The sequence below is a fragment of the Grampus griseus genome (genome assembly GCF_964374135.1).
Source record: "Grampus griseus genome assembly, chromosome: 4".
Classification (NCBI taxonomy): Eukaryota; Metazoa; Chordata; class Mammalia; order Artiodactyla; family Delphinidae; genus Grampus; species Grampus griseus.
Genome location: NC_138997.1, coordinates 31,305,854 through 31,322,182, shown reverse-complemented (window position 1 = coordinate 31,322,182; position 16,329 = coordinate 31,305,854). Strand labels below are relative to the sequence as shown.

Sequence of the window (16,329 nt, the reverse complement as noted above, 5' to 3'; positions counted from 1 at the left end):
TTAATGACTTGCAGAATGTGCTGTTTAAGATATATGTGTTCTGATCTTTACACGAATTTAAAGTTATCTTTAAATTTGTCTTCAAAATAAAATGATAAATCATTATTACAAAACTGCCATCAATGTTGAGGCTTCACAGACTGGTTTATACTTGAGGCCAAATATGCCTCAAGTCATCTCTGGGGCTCTACTTCCATAAATCAGCCAGGGGTATTCATTAACTAATGAGTGTAAGAACCAATGACCAATAAAGTGAATTACTAATTAACATTTGTAAAAAAAAAAGTATAACTAATATTACCTGAGGTTTATAATTTATCCAACTTTTTGGAGTTGTTTTTGATTTATTATCAAAATCACATTTTGTTTTCTATAAACTGAATAGACTAGATCTATTCAGTTTATAGAGGGAAACTATATAAGAACTTTAACCAGAATTTAATGAGGGAGAATTTTATATCCTACAACTGTTAAGTGCATTTAACGTCTTTCCAAGGACCCAGGAAAGAGAGGGCAGGAGGTAAGAGACTTGCCAGGATCCTAGAAGATAAGAAGAAACAAAATACTCCATGGATACCAGATAAGAAAAAACTGCATTTACAATCTCCATGAGTTAAAGATTCAGAATTATAATACTAAAGGATGAACGTTGAATAGAAATTATAACATGAGCACATTTCAAATTAAGGTACTCACATATCTCAGGGGATCTGAAATGGTATGCTCAAGGCACAGGAGAGCAGATACAAACAGGATAAACAGAGCACATCATAGTGGAATGAGAATTTACACTTCTTCTAAATGAAAATAAGTATGCTGTTATGGAATCTAAAACAAAATTCACTTGAATAAAAGACACATAAGCCGTCTAAGAAATTTCTTGAATTTTTATGATGAAATATGAATCTCCACAGGAATATCTGAAGAGTTATTCTTTCTAGGGGTACTTCAGTAAAAAAGTTGGAGAAGTACTATAAATAACTGTGATGTATGGGAGTAAGGAGCTCTGACTGGAACTCAAGGACAATGCTAGGGAGGTAAATACAGAAAACTGAGGGCAAAAAGTAGCAAAACTTGGGCTTGCTTTGGTCTGAACTTGCTTAGCTTCTCTAGACTGGGTATATTACTGATTTCAGAGACTGGTTAGAGATTAAAGAAAATGGCTCTATTTCTTTCACTCAAATATGTCTATCTTTTCTTGCTCATAGATAAACAGGAAGAGAATGGTAAGATTTGTTTTAATTTCATAATTCAATATTAATTTTCAAGTTGAACTGACTTGTTTACAGTAAAAAATTTAGAGTTAAAATACATAGTGACTACATTAAATAACTATATATGCTGAGTGAAAAGTAGTATCCAAAATACATTAGTTTTCTGTTTTGGTCAAAACAATTTAAAATAGTGGGGTTTTTTTATGATGGTAGTTTCCTTAACATGGAGGAAAGATCCTTTTCCCTATTGTCAATGCAAATGATACTAAACTGAAAATGGTTTACCACACAATATGTTCAAAGTATATTACATTTTCTTTCATAAGTAGAATAATCAAGAGTAAGATAAAGAATCATCCACATTATACTGCTGTCTTTATGTCAACAACTATCTGGTATCTGTAAAAGCTATTTTGTTAGATACTCCTAAATCCTTTTAGACAGTGATAAATTAAGTTCACGTTGCTCATTAAGATAAACACATCAGCCTAGATAATTCAAAAGTAGAAAGCTCTGACAAAAAAAGGTTAATTCTCAATTATATGCAGTAATGAGAAACAATTTAAAAATCAAGAGATATTCAACTATTCTCATCCTCACCATTATACCACCTTCTAACCAAGTGACAAAATTAACAGTTTGGAGAAGTCTTTTTATTTTCCCCATTCAGACTGTGTTACAGAGAAACTAATGAGAAGTAAAATGATAAGACTCTCAAAACTAAATTACTCCCTGAAAAGAAAACTAGCTGTAAATAAACTCTAAATTATTCAGGGTACTGTGGCCTCGTTCTTCACAAACGGCTAGCTAAGGTCCAGAACATCAGCAATGAAGCCAACCAAGAGAACTGGAGAGTTACTTTAAAATTCTGTATTAATTCCCAAAACCATATAAAATAAACCCCTCAATATTCTCAGGTAATTTTTTCAATGGGAAAAAGCTCAGAGGAAATAATCTAAGAAGACAGCTTAATAATATAGATAGTTACACACAGAAATATTTATAGATATGTGTACATACATGAGTTAGTGTATGTTTCCTAGAAGCAACTCCAGCAACAATGAGCACACATAGTGCCCAGATCTTGGTTTCTAATACCATTCTCCAATAAAGGGAACCAGTGCTCCTTGGAGAAATGGCTGATTCTAGGACTGAGGCAGGATTACATACAAGATGAGCCTGGAGTATCTTGTAGTGCTGGAAAGTAAGAACATGCTGTAAAAAAAAAACCACCGTAACAGAACAACAAAAGCTCAAAGGAATATAGGAACCAACTGAAAGAGCTTCCAAAGCTGGAACAATTTGAGCAATAAAATAAATACTGGATTATAATGCAAAGTATAAAATAAATAACCATGAGTCAATGCTGATATGAATAAATGACTGAATAAATTAATAAATGGGAGAGAAGAGGCAAATCTCCCTTGCAGAAGAATTCCAAAAAATTTATGTACACACTCCACTGTTACGGAGGTAGAACATAATTCCCCACACATTAAGTGTGCACTTCACATAATGACTTTCTTCTAAAAAGTACAATATGAAAAGGGAGGAGAGGAAAAGTAACTTTACAAGGTACAAACTTGACAAACACTGTCTTAAGCCAGGTGATCAAGGTTAACATCAACAGTGGTAAGGCATATTGATAGCATTTACTCTTGATATACGATTAAGAATGGCACTTTACCTCTGTTCCTTTCTCCCCAAAACACATTACCCAGCCTAACCATGAGAAAAGAATCAGCCAAATCCCAACTGAGGGACATTCTACAAAACACCTGACCAGCAATCCTCAAAACTATCAACTTGTCATTAAAAATGAGGAGTCCGAGAAACTGTTAAAGCTAAGAGGACACATGATAACCAGGATTTATTCCTGCATAGAATCCTGGTATAGAAAAAGGTCATTAGGAGAAAACTGAGGCAATCTGAACATATGTTATCTAATAATGTATAAATACTGGTTCATGAACTGTGACAAATGTACCATACTAATGTAATATGTTAATAATGTGGGAAACTGGACATGGTGTATATAGGAATCTGTATACTATCTCTACAGTAATTCTGTAAATCTAAAATGATTCTAAAATAAGAGTTTATTATAAAATAATCTAAGAATACTTTGCTATATTATTTTATAATTATTGTTTTTAATAATTAATATTAATAATATAAATTTATATTATTAAAATATTTCATTCTTTTACATGTATGCATCTCAATGTTCATTGCAGCACTATTTCCAATAGCCAGGACATGGAAGCAACCTAAATGCCCATCAACAGATGAATGGATAAAGAAGATGTGGTACATATATACAATGGAATATTACTCAGCCATAAAAAGGAATGAAATCGGGTCATTTGTAGAGACATGGATGGACCTAGAGTCTATCATACAGAGTGAAGTAAGTCAGAAAGTGAAAAACAAATATCGTATATTAACACATGTATGTGGAGTCTAGAAAAATGGTACAGATGAACCTATCTGCATGGCAAGAATAGAGATGCAGACGTAGAGAAGGGATGTGTGTACATGGAGGTGGGGAAGGGGTGTGTGGGATGAACTGGGAGATTGGGATTGATATATATACACTATCATGTGTAAAACGGATGGCTAGTGGGAACCTGCTGTATAGCGCAGGGAGCTCAGTTCAGTGCTCTGTGGTGACTTAGATGGGCGGGATGGAGGGGGGAGGGAGGTCCAAGAGGGAGGGGATATATGTATACATATAGCTGATTCACTTTGTTGTACAGCAGGAACTGACACAACATTGTGAAGCAACTATACCCCAATAAAAAAGAAAAAAATTTATTTTCATGCACTTGGAAAAAACAGCGTAACTGGAAGTTTAACTAATATATTTATTTATATTTAAAATCCTATATGGCAAAACTCCATGAACTGAAATCTTTAATACTATCAACTTGGAAATTCAATCAATATTTAGGTATCAGGCACTGGCCTAGGTTCTTGGGAGTCAATAATGAGCCAAAAAAGAAAATAAGATGTGGTCCCTATCTGCATGGATATGACGGTAGCGGAAGAGAAAGACAATCATACAGTCACACATATAAATGTAAACGGCAACTGTGGAAAACGTATGACATTACTACCTCATCTGGGAGGTCAGGATATTTCCTCACGAAGCAAAACTTCAGTTGAGGTGTGAAGGATAGCTAAGAGCCAACGAGTGAAATGGAAGAAAAGAAAGAGTGGTAAAGACAGGGAGAAAAGCATGTGCAAAAGCCATGTAATGCAAGGAGCAAGACAAGTACAAAGGGAGAAACGAAAGCCAGCATGGGTGAAATGAAGAGTTAAGCAGAACATGATAAAAAATAAGGCTGGACCATTGTGAAGGAGTTTTGTTTTTATCCTAAAAGCAATGAGAAGCCATAAAAAGACTGGTGAAGAGGAGAGAAGAGTGACAATCAAACGTGTGTTTCAAAATAAATCACTGTGCCTTCAGGATGGATACTGGATTAGAGAGGGGTTGAAACAGAAGTGGGTAGACAAGAATGAAGGCTGCTGTAGAAATTTCAGGCAAGATGATGGTAACAAACTAAAGTGGTGGTAGTGGAAATGGGAACTAGTTGACAGATTTAAGAGGTATTTAGAAAGTAAGATTAATAAAACTTGTTGACAGACTAGACGTGTAAGGGAGAGGGAGATATTAAGGATCACTCCTACTGTCCTGTATTTTCCAACTGGAAAAATAATGGAGTCATTCACTGAAATAAAAAGCAAAGAAAGAGGACCAACATTTTGGGGGGTTTTGGGAGTGAGGGAAAAATCAGTTTAGTTTTAGACCTTGTATTTGCGATATCTCTAATATATGCAAGAGAGGTGCCAACTGGAAAGCAAAATATATAGATCTAGAGCTCAGACGAGATAGAAAACACTCACGTCCTTAGAAAAGCTGACATCTTTATCCTAGTAAAACAGCTAACTATAATTGCCAAATATCCAAGAAAAACGTTAGACTTTGACCATCTGTATTTAGTTAAAACAAAAAGCTGAGACAAAACATGGCAGTAATATTTCATCAACTACAACAAAAACTGCTAGGCACCATGCGGAACACAGAGTTTTAAAAATCTTGTTTCAACAGTATATTTATTATGTCACTAATCATACAGTATTTTAAAGTTTTAGCAGGGCTGGCCAATGTCCTTGGAAATATTCAATACCTGCACTAGTCAGTAAAGTAGCCACTAGCCACATGTGGCTACTGAGCACTTGATATGTGACTGGTTTGACTGAGGAACTGAATTTTTATCCTATTTTATCTCAACTAATTTAAATAGTCACATGTGGCTAGTGGCTACTCTATTGGACAGGTGCAGTTTAGAGCTTCCTTGTATATTTCATCTAATCCCAAACAACCACCTTATGAATTAATTGAGAGCCAGTGTGGGGGATAGAGGGATTAAAGAAGTAGAAGCTTTCATTCAACCTGCTTATTGTATTATTTGAATTTTTATTTCAAGAATATCTCTTACTTGTAAAATTTAAAATATTTTTAATTTTAAAATTAATTAAATGCTGCACAGAAAAATTAGGAAATACAGAAAGAGGAAAATGAAAATAATCTGTAAACCTCCTTTAAGAAATAATCTATAATGAACATTTAGCCATATATGAAGAGGATCTACATTTTTAACCCTTTTGTTAAAAGGCGCACCAATGGCCCAAGTTACTCTCTATGAGTTTTATCATATTTCTCTTCTACCCCATCCCCATCCCAAACACCTTGAGAATCCTATTAGAAAGCTATCATCTCTAGAACTCTACCTCAAGGCTGCCAAAAATAAACAATAGTCCTCTTGCTTATCTCCCTTTCACCACCATCACGACCACCCTCTGCCACCAGTGTCATATACTTTAAGTGGAACCCAATCTCTACCCCACAATATCATGGAATCATTAGTCACTATAGTGAAAAAGAGTACAAGCTTTGGAGTCAAGCAACTTTATGAGTCTGTGGTTCTCCTTTTACTATTTGGATGACCTTGGACTAATTACTTCTGCTGGTTTCTATACCTGTTTCTTCATTTGTTTATAGAAAATAACAGTACCTAATACACAGATAGCATCTATAAAGCATAATGCCTAGCCAGAGTAGCACTCGATAAATGACAACTGTTACGGACTTCTATGTGCCTGGCGCTGCCCTAGATATTGAAGGGGAGAGCTCTGAAACAAAACAGAATCCCAGCCATCCTAGAGGTTACGTTACACTGGCTTAACCCCAGGGACTCTTTCCATCTGGGATGTGAATTCCTGATCCATCCCTTATTAGATGTGTGACCTTATGCAAAGTACTTCATCTAAAATCTAAATTTCTTCATTTCTAACACAGTAATGTTATCTGCTCTTACCTACTTGAGATGGCTGGAGTAAAAATAAAATGAGAATATATGGGAAAATGCTTTGTAAATTATTATATGCTAAATAAAAAGAAGGTATTAAAGAGTAACATATTCCTCCTCTCTTGGACAAAGCTTTCCAATCAATATGCCAAGAATGGATTACAGGGACTTCCCTGGTGGGAAGGCAGGGGACACAGGTTCGAGCCCTGGTCCGGGAAAATCCCAATCTTAGTTGTTGCTCCGTGGCAACTAAGATCTCTTAGTTGCCGCACAGCAACTAAGCCCATGCACCACAACTACTGAGCCTGCGCTCTAGAGACGGTTAGCCACAACTACTGAGCTCATGTGCCACAACTACTGAAGCCTGTGCGCCTAGAGCCCATGCTCTACAACAAGAGAAGACACCGCAATGAGAAGCCCGCGCACCACAATGAAGCGTAGTCCCCATTCACTGAAACTAGAGAAAGTCCATGCGCAGCAATGAAAGACCCAGTGCAGCCAAAAATAAATAAATTTTTAAAAAAAGAATGGATTACAGATGTGCTGAAAATATTGACACCCCCTCTCCCTGGCCCCCTCGGCCTACAGGGAGCTGGGGAATCTGCCATACAAATAATCATTTTTATGTGTGCCATGATGCAGAAGTTTGGAAACTTTGCTCTAACACACTATCTCATGTCGGCAGACACTGGAGATGGCCAAATGACTCCCTCCTCTGGATAATTTAGGTCTCACCACCAACTCTGTTATTGTTATGATCCTGCTTCAAAGACAGTGATGTCACAGTTCTCCAAAGGATCAAGCCCGAACATCAAGGAGCTGCTAGTCCAATGCCATCATGCATATACAAAAAATGAAACAAAATAAAAACTCTCAGGTGACAATATGGCAAAGATGTTACCATACTTTCACAAAAGATTTGAGCAACTTCCAGCAATATCTGCCTAGAACCATCTTAAGACAAAAGTTTAGAAGTAATGGAAGAGAGGGAAATAGGGATGGAGGGAAGATGAAAGAGAAAATAAACAAAGAGAAAAAGAAAATGTAGACTTTTGTCTTGTAGAAAATAGCTGAGAATCCGTAAGAGCTAATCACTGGCTTCCATGACTGCCTAAAGCTAATCTAGAGACTAAAGAGAATAAGATTATTTTCAGGTTCCTTTGTTTTATAGTCTTTTTCATACTTCCTAGAACTAATGCTGGTGTATATCTGACTTTTAGACTGTTATGGTCCCTACGTCATCATCATCCATATTTTGTGGGACTGCTGTTTCCAATCTGCACATATATTGTTAGTTTCTCATCCACAGCCATATTATCTTAAATTCCCTATTAAATTTACTCCTTCCTCCATCCTGAATTTATTCCTTACCCCATCCCAAGGTTATCATTCTGGAATGTATTTATACCTCCAGACTCTTACAATGCCAAGTCTATTACTTAAAACCTTTATTTTCACATTTTCCACTCCTCATATGTCATCATACATACACACAAACACACACACACACACACTCACTCACACACACACACACACACACCCGACAAACACATACACAGATTTATATCCGCCCTGTGGGAAAACTATCAAATAACACTCCATAGGCCTCCTCCGAATTCATTTCTTTTTGTCATACTTTTTGGTGTGATATTCAACCAGGTGTTCAACTACTGAAGATTAATAAAGGAAAAGACCTTCTTTACTTAATGTCTGATAGAAAATCAGGTGAGATACCCCAACACATGCCAATAAAAGATGTAAAGAAAATATGGTAGAAGCAGCCTAGAGTAGTAGTTAAGAGCTCACAGTCTGGATTCAGATAACCTAGGTTCGATCCTGGCCTGACCAGTGAATTCTGAGCAGATTACTTCAGCTTCAGTTAATCATTTAGTTTCAATTTCTTCATCTACAAAAATGAAAAATTTAGCCCCTTTATAAGGTTGCTGTGAGGGTTGGATGACATAATCATATTAAGCACTTAGCATAATGCCTGGCACACAGTAAGCAAACAAGTGTTAATTGTTGTTATGGTGTCAGATATAATCAATCTTCTGACTTTGTCACTACCTTAGAAGGAAACTAATTTAGCATAATTGACTCTTTATAAACTTATGTTTTCTGCCCCCCAAAGTGAGGATGCTAGACAGAGGGAAAATTATTTTGTGCGCAGAATACACTGGTTACTCCATATAGACTATGATGAGCTGTATAGGTCTCTTCAAGTTCTAACATTCTATGAAACAGGTGTCAAATATTTTAGAACGTCAACCCTTGATCAACAAACACTTTACCATCAAATCCGTAAGTTCAAATGTGCGCTCTAAACTTACATTAAGTTTGGAAGGATACTAACTTAGTCACAAAAGAGAACGATCATTAAATTCCTAATATAGAGGTAATATGGAGGGAAAGGAGATGTCGAGATGAGCAGCAACATGCCCAAGGCTTACAGATCACACCACTGAAGCATCATTTGCCCTTCTGAACAAAGCCGAAGCCCAAAGTAGATGCCTCAAGTGAAAAACAAGAAAATGAAAACAAAGTACACTAAAAATTTAAACTTTTACTCTGAACTGTACCCAGTAGGTTGGTGATATTAAATATGTATAAAATAATAATAAATGTATCAATTTATAAATCCACTGGATCGCCACAACATTGGCCACAAATACTTATCCCTAAAGAGAAACCTCGAAACCACAAATCAGGAACTAAATAAAGAGGAGGTCTTACTTCCTTCTCTAGGTCTAGGAAGAAATTTAGAAACACTGAAGTTTTGAAGTAGCTAGAGATTTCATCACAATAAAGCTGGAATCTCTGCATTCTACTCTCCTTGGTGCCCAAACTAGCTATGTACAGTTTGAAAAAGTAGTAGCTCCACAAAAAAAGTTTTCATTAACTTCAAGACACTGTCTAAGGAGCAGCTTTTAATCTACCTGGAGGTTATATATCTCCTTTGAGAATCTGATAAAAAGAATGGACATTCTCCCCAGAAAGGAGAAAATGCACTGAAAACAAAACTGTGCACTTAATTTCAGGGGTGGGGATGAGGAAGTCCCCTGAAAGTCACTGACCACTAGACCACAGTCCCCAAAGGCATGACCCAGGATTAAGGCAAACTAATTTATCAATTTGAAACGGAATGAAAGTAACTGAGACCGAGATTTTAATCCAGAAAATAAAACAAGATTAGAAATATTTTGTTTTCTCAGCTAATGAGTGTTAGACGTGGTGGCTGGGAGAGGGTGTTGGTCATGTTGAGTGGGGAAAACAAAAAAACACAGGACTAACAAAAGAAAAGTGGAATTAAAACAGTGACATGTAGTCTGTTGCATTCACTCTGAGACAGCAGCAATAAAATGGCCAATTCCTGCTGCCTTAACAAGGAACGATTTAAGGTAACCAATTCTGGTGCACATTCCCACGCCAGTGAAGTTAATTAAATGGCAAATGTGAACACACACCTGCCACACTTGCAGGTGAAAGCACAAGTTTAACCAAAGTCCTGCAAATCTTCCATTTTTTCCTTAAGAACCGACTGAGAGAAATTAGATGCTTTAATCTAGGAGAAAAAAGGAAGGGAGGGGGCCAGAAATCCTCAAACGTGATGGCTAAAGGATCTGCAGGAAGTGTTAACTACAAACCTTTTGAGATCAAAGGGCTCAAGAGGGAGATGAGAATAAAACAAGGGAAGTAATAATAAAATAAAGTAAAAGGGAAAAGCGTCTAGAAACTGTTCTTAAAACAAAACAAAAACCTCTTTCCTGTTTCCTAGACACGTAAACAGTAGTAACTTGGCAAAGAGGAACGGATGAGACGACGGCACAACTTCCTTCCCAAACTCCAGCATTCCTTGGACGTCCTCGCAAGCAGTCAGGCTTGGGACATGTCACAGGCAAGGCTCCTCCCTGCACCACTGCCCGAGGAATCTCTCGCAGGGACTATCGCTATCTCCCTTCCTCTCACTGCGGGAGAGGAGAAATAGGGGATGCAGGGAAAGGAGAGCAATGAAGGCTGGACACCAAACCTGAAGGTGGCCCGTTCCGAGGCTTAGTCGAGAAAGACCTGGATCCTTCAACCCCTTTCTCCGCTCAATACATGCAAAACCGGGAGGGTGCCGCCCTGGGAGGGCCAGTCTTACCTCTTCACCCGGATGTTTCGGGGGTACACTCAGGGGGGACAGGAGGAACGAAGGGACAGAAACCCAAGGCCGAATGCCTGGACAGAGAGAGATGGCACACACAGACTAAGGACATAAGTGCCCTGTGGAAGTCCGGAACTGCGAGCTCCAGAGGCAATGTGTCCAGCCCCGCCAACCACCTCCGAGAAGCATTCCCCCGCCTCTTTCCCAGCCGGCCAGCTCCGCCCTCACCTGTCTGCAGGGAAGCCGGCAGCTCGCACGTCGAGGATTATCCCTGCCTCTGCTCTCCGGAGTCGCCTCAGCCCTGGCAAGAAGTGAGCGGAAACGCGACCCGGGCCTTTTCCTTCTTCCCCTTCTCCCACGCACCTAGGCTCCTCGGGGGCGGGGAACAACAGCGGCTGTCACAGCCTCACACTGACCAACCGCCGAGGACACTCAGACCGGCAGCAGCTCCACCAGGCCTGCAGCTCCAACACCGAGAGCAGCGGAGCCGGAAGTGAGGGGACCGGAAGTAGCGTTGTCCGTAGCCCTGGACGGCCTCTCTCTCCCTCAGTCTGGCCGGCCCAGCCACGTCTCGATGGTGCCAGCGCGCTTCCCCCGAGGCCCCCTCCGCCCCACTCCAGGAGGCGGGCCCCGCCCCTCCCGCTGCGGCCCCTAGCAACCACATCCGGGACTCAGCCGGCGCCTTTGCCCGGGTAATTTTCTGGCTGCGGCTAGATTGCTGGGGGGGCTGTGAGCGCGGGTCCAGATGCACCTGCCAGAGCTGGGGGCTTGCCGAAGGGCGCGCTGGCCTGGTCTTGAGTGGTCGGAGGTCCAGGAGCCCTCGGCATCCTTTTCTCACCCACACACCCCAGCCTCACGTATTAGGCGTCCCCCCAACAGACGGTGAGCCGGTGGCGGGAGGGTGGAGGTGGACGTAGCTCACCGCCTCGCAATCACAGGAGAGCCAAGCTTCTTTCTCAGCTGCCAGAGAGCACGTAGAAGGTTATTTAAGCCCCGTGGGAGGTGGGAGGGTGGAGGGAATGCGGGATTTAGGGAGCAGACGGGATGCGGGCGCCTCACTCTCTTTCCCCAGTGCCTGGAAAGCCACCCTCTGGCCACGTCACTCACGCCCACCCGCTTCAGGAAGACCAGACCTCCTCGCCCGGCACCCCTGAGTTCTTATGATTTGCTCTATCTTTGTGATCACCTTCTGCTCTGCTCGCTCGCAGACAGTGGGTCCATGATACTGTTCTTTCCTGTTACTGTTTATCCAGAGGACTGATTTCTGCTTTCTTTGCTCGCCCCGTTACTTAAGTAGATCACTGCCCTGTCTACAGAAACCGACGAACAGTCCTTCTCTAAGATCCCTTTGTAGTTTCCTAAGTGGAGGCCCCAATCTGTACTTCGGATATTCTCGCTGTCCCCAGCACCGTATGGCTCTGCAGTGGTGCTAGACAAACCTGAAGCTCAGTTGCATACAGTACCTACCGGTGATCCAGCCGAGCGCATCTCCCTTCAAGGTTTCGGACTCCGCTTTTACTTTGACAGCCTTGGGTGCTCATTTTCACCACCATTTCACTTGCAGGAATGCCAAAGGCAACAGTGCACTCCGTGGGACCTACCCCTCTTTAGACCATAATTCTCACCTGCCTTGTCACATTAGTTGACAAGACATTTTTAATGACTAAGTGCCCGAAGGCAGAACTCTGCTTCTCCAAATTTGTAGGGAGTTTCAGCGTAGTGAACTGTACATCCCTGTACAGATAATCTTTCCCATATCTGTGAAGAGTAGATACCCGTGACACCACCAATATTTCAAAAGTAAATAACAATATTTATTGTCTGAAATCTCCAGGACACCTTCTCTGACAAAAACCGTAATGAAATCCCAAAACATAAATCTGTGGTTAAAGGGCCCTTATCTTAAATGGGTGAATATATATGCCGATTCATTTAACTTAAGTTCTACAGTTTACTGTGGATTTTCCTGTTCAAAGCCATCCTGTTAGGCTTCTCAATTATAAGACAAGGATTCCAATCTAGGATAATTACTGCTCTTATTATATAGGAACAGAATGGAACTTAGTAGTAGATGGAAAACAGTGAAAGTCTATGCACTTTCTTTGGGAAAAAGGAAGTAGTAGCCATTATTCTTGGGTTTGGGGAAAATTTTTCATACTAACTCAAAGACTATTTTAAACCTAACCTTGCTTAGATGGAGACTTTTTTCATCTCTCTCTCTCTCTCTCTCTCTCTCTCTCTCTCTATCTCTATCTCCCCCTCTCCCTACAGCTTGGGGAATTCTGCCTGTCCATTCTCCTTAGGAAGAACAGAAGATTACTACTTTTCTTTTAATTGCCATTGTGTTTGGAGAAGTAAGACAAAAAGGGAATAGCTGCCTGTCACATATGCTTATGACATGGGGCTTATCTACTCATTTACCTTTGCACTGCTATTGGCTATTATTCAGCTTTAGAAAAATCAGGTACCATTTATTCACTTGGCCTGTGGGAAACTGTGGCAGCCTATCTTTTATTTATTGATCGGGAAGGAAAGGAGGCAACGGGTTAAAGGATATTGTTACTTTTCCTTTCTGAGTGAATTAAATGTGCATGCAACCTTTTCTCTTTGCTTTAGATGTTGAATATTGTATTCTGCTTATCAATATCTCCTTGGAAGAAGAAGGTGCTAGTTTTCTTTTCTAGGGGAATTCTGGTAGTGTCACAGTAATTTTGTCACTGTTTATTGACAGCTTCCTTTTCATGAAGAGATATTTAGTTACTGATTGCACAGTGTAATTCTCTGGAAATAAACCCTTTATTAGGGGGTACTGATTAATGGAACATTTAAACAAACCCATGTATAGTAGAATGAGTAGAACATCAGAGTAGAAATTGTTTTAACTAAAAGAAAAGAAACTATTCATAATTCCATTTTCTGGAGTTAACATTCAACATTTTGGTCAGTATCTTTTTTTTCTGTGAGTATTTTTTTCTTCATTTATTTAACAGGTCGTTTTTAAGAACTTACTGTTTCCTGGGCACTAAGCACTGTAGGAATAGCCATGAGCCTTTGCCCTCATGTAACTTTCAGTGTATGTTGTATTTGTTGGCATACAGTGATTGCTTTTTCCACTTAATATATTATGGAATTTCCATTTGGAAATTCCAATTTCCAATGGCAATTCCATTCCATTAAATATTCTCCTTCAGTGACTTCCATATCCTGGCTATTGTAAATTATGCTGCTATCAACATTGGGGTGTGTGTATCTTTTCATATGAATGTTTTTGTTTTCTTCAGATATATATCCAGCACTGGAATTGCTGGGTCATATGATAGCTCTGTTTCTAGTTTTCTGAGGAACCTCAATACTGTTTTCCACATTGGTTGCATCAATTTACATTCCCATCAACAGTGTACAATAGTATTTTAGCATATAGATATTCCTTAATTTATCTAATCCTTTTTGTTACACATTTGGATTATTTTTAGTTTTGTCTGTAATTATAAAACAACAACATGAGGAACAGTCTTGTGTGAATTCTTAGATGACTTCCAATGACGTTCACCTTGTATAATTCCCTCCTCTGTGCACATGATAGGATATCATTCCTATGATTATATTATATTACATACAAAACGAATCTTGCAGATGTAATTTAGGTTACTAATCAGTTGACTTTGAGTTACTCAAAAGGAAGATAATCTGGGTGGTCCTAAACTGACTACATGAGCCTTATATTTTATTTTATTTTATTGAAGTATAGTTGATTTACAATATTATATTAGTTTCATATGTACAACATAGTGATTCAATATTTCTATAGATTATACTCCATTTAAAGTTATTACAAAATAATAGCTACATTTCCCTGTGCTGTACAATATATCCTTGTTGATTATTTATTTTATAAATAGTAGTTTGTATCTCTTAATCCCATACCCCTATCTTGCCCCTCCTCCTTTCCCTCTTCTCAGTGGTAGTTACTAGTTTGTTCTCTATATCTGTGAGTCTGTTTCTGTTTTGTTATATACATTCCTTTGTTTTATTTTTTGGATTCCACATAAAAGTGATATCATAGATTATTTATCTTTCTCTGTCTGACTTATTTCACAAAGCATAATACCCTCTAGGTCCATCCACATTATTGCAAATGGCAGGGTTTCATTCTTTTTTAGGGCTGAGTAATATTCCATTGTATATTTATACCACATCTTTATCCATTCACCTGTTGATGGACACTTAGGTTGCTTCCGTATCCTGGCTATTGTAAATAATGCTGCTATCAACATTGGGGTGTGTGTATCTTTTCATATGAATGTTTTTGTTTTCTTCAGATATATATCCAGCACTGGAATTGCTGGGTCATATGATAGCTCTGTTTCTAGTTTTCTGAGGAACCTCAATACTGTTTTCCACGTTGGTTGCATCAATTTACATTCCCACCAACAGTGTACAAAGTTTCCCTTTTATCCATATCCTCGCCAACATTTTTTATTATTTTTGATGATAGCCATTCTGACAGGTGTGATGTGGTATCTCATTGTGGTTTTAATTTGCATTTCCCTGAATATTAGTGATGTTGAGCATCTTTTCATGTGCCTGTTGGCCATCTGTGTATCTTTGGAAAAATGTCTAATTAGGTCTTCTGCCTATTTCTAATTGGGTTGTTTGTTTTTTGATATTGAGTTAATGGGCTGTTTATGTATTTTGGATATTAACCTCTTCTTGGTCACATCATTTGCAAATATTTCCTCCCATTCAATAAGTTGTCTTTTCATTCTGTGTATGGTTTCCTTTGCTGTCCAAAAGCTTTTAAGTTTAATTAGGTTACATGAAACTTAAAAGCAGAGCGTTTTCTCCTGCTGGTGGCAGCAGAGGAAATTAGAGAGGTTTGAAGTATGAAAGAGATTTGACATGAGGAAGGTTCTCTGTTGCTGAAATAAAGAGGTCCACAGGCAAGTACCTGAGGGAGGCTTCCAAGAGGTGAGAGCAGTCTCTGCTCACAGGCAACAAAAAACCCAGGGACTTCAGCCCTACAACCACAGAAGTTGAATTCTGCAAATAACCTGAATGAATTTGGAAACAGATTCTCCTCCAGCCTGTAGATAAGAGCCCAGTCTGACTGACATCTTGATTTCTGCCCTGTAAGACCTGAAGCAGCGGACTTAGTTAAGCCCACCTGGACTTCTGGCTACAGACTGTAAGATAATAAATGGGTGTTGTTTTAAGCCATTAAATATGTGTTAATTTGTTACACAGCAGTAGAAAATAAATATATTTTGTAAGCTAGATTATTTTTACATCTACAATTTTTGGGGGAGGGGATAAAATCCTCAGTATGGACTTGCTGGATAAAACCTATGCACATTTTTAAGGTTGTTTTTTATTTATTTATTTATTTTTGGCTGCATTGGGTCTTCGTTGCTGTGCGTGGGCTTTCTCTAGTTGTGGCGAGCAGGGGCTACTCTTCGTTGCAGTGTAGGGGCTTCTCGTTGCAGTGGCTTCTCTTGTTGTGGAGCACGGGCTCTAGGCACGCAGACTTCAGTAGTTGTGGCTCACAGGCTCTAGAGTGCAGGCTCAGTAGTTGTGGCGCACGGACTTAGTTGCTCCG

General features: G+C 39.2%; 1 protein-coding gene across 3 annotated transcripts in view; it reads right to left on the bottom strand.

Moving 5' to 3' along the window:
• ARFIP1 (ARF interacting protein 1) overlaps window positions 1–11,190 on the bottom strand; it is a 135,020-nt gene extending 123,830 nt beyond the window's left edge. For all 3 annotated transcript variants that reach the window (XM_082653922.1, XM_082653924.1, XM_082653923.1), the window contains exon 1: window positions 10,962–11,190. The gene's annotated coding sequence lies outside the window, so the exon portion shown is untranslated. The remainder of the gene's footprint in view (window positions 1–10,961) is intronic.
• Window positions 11,191–16,329: the final 5,139 nt, after the last annotated feature.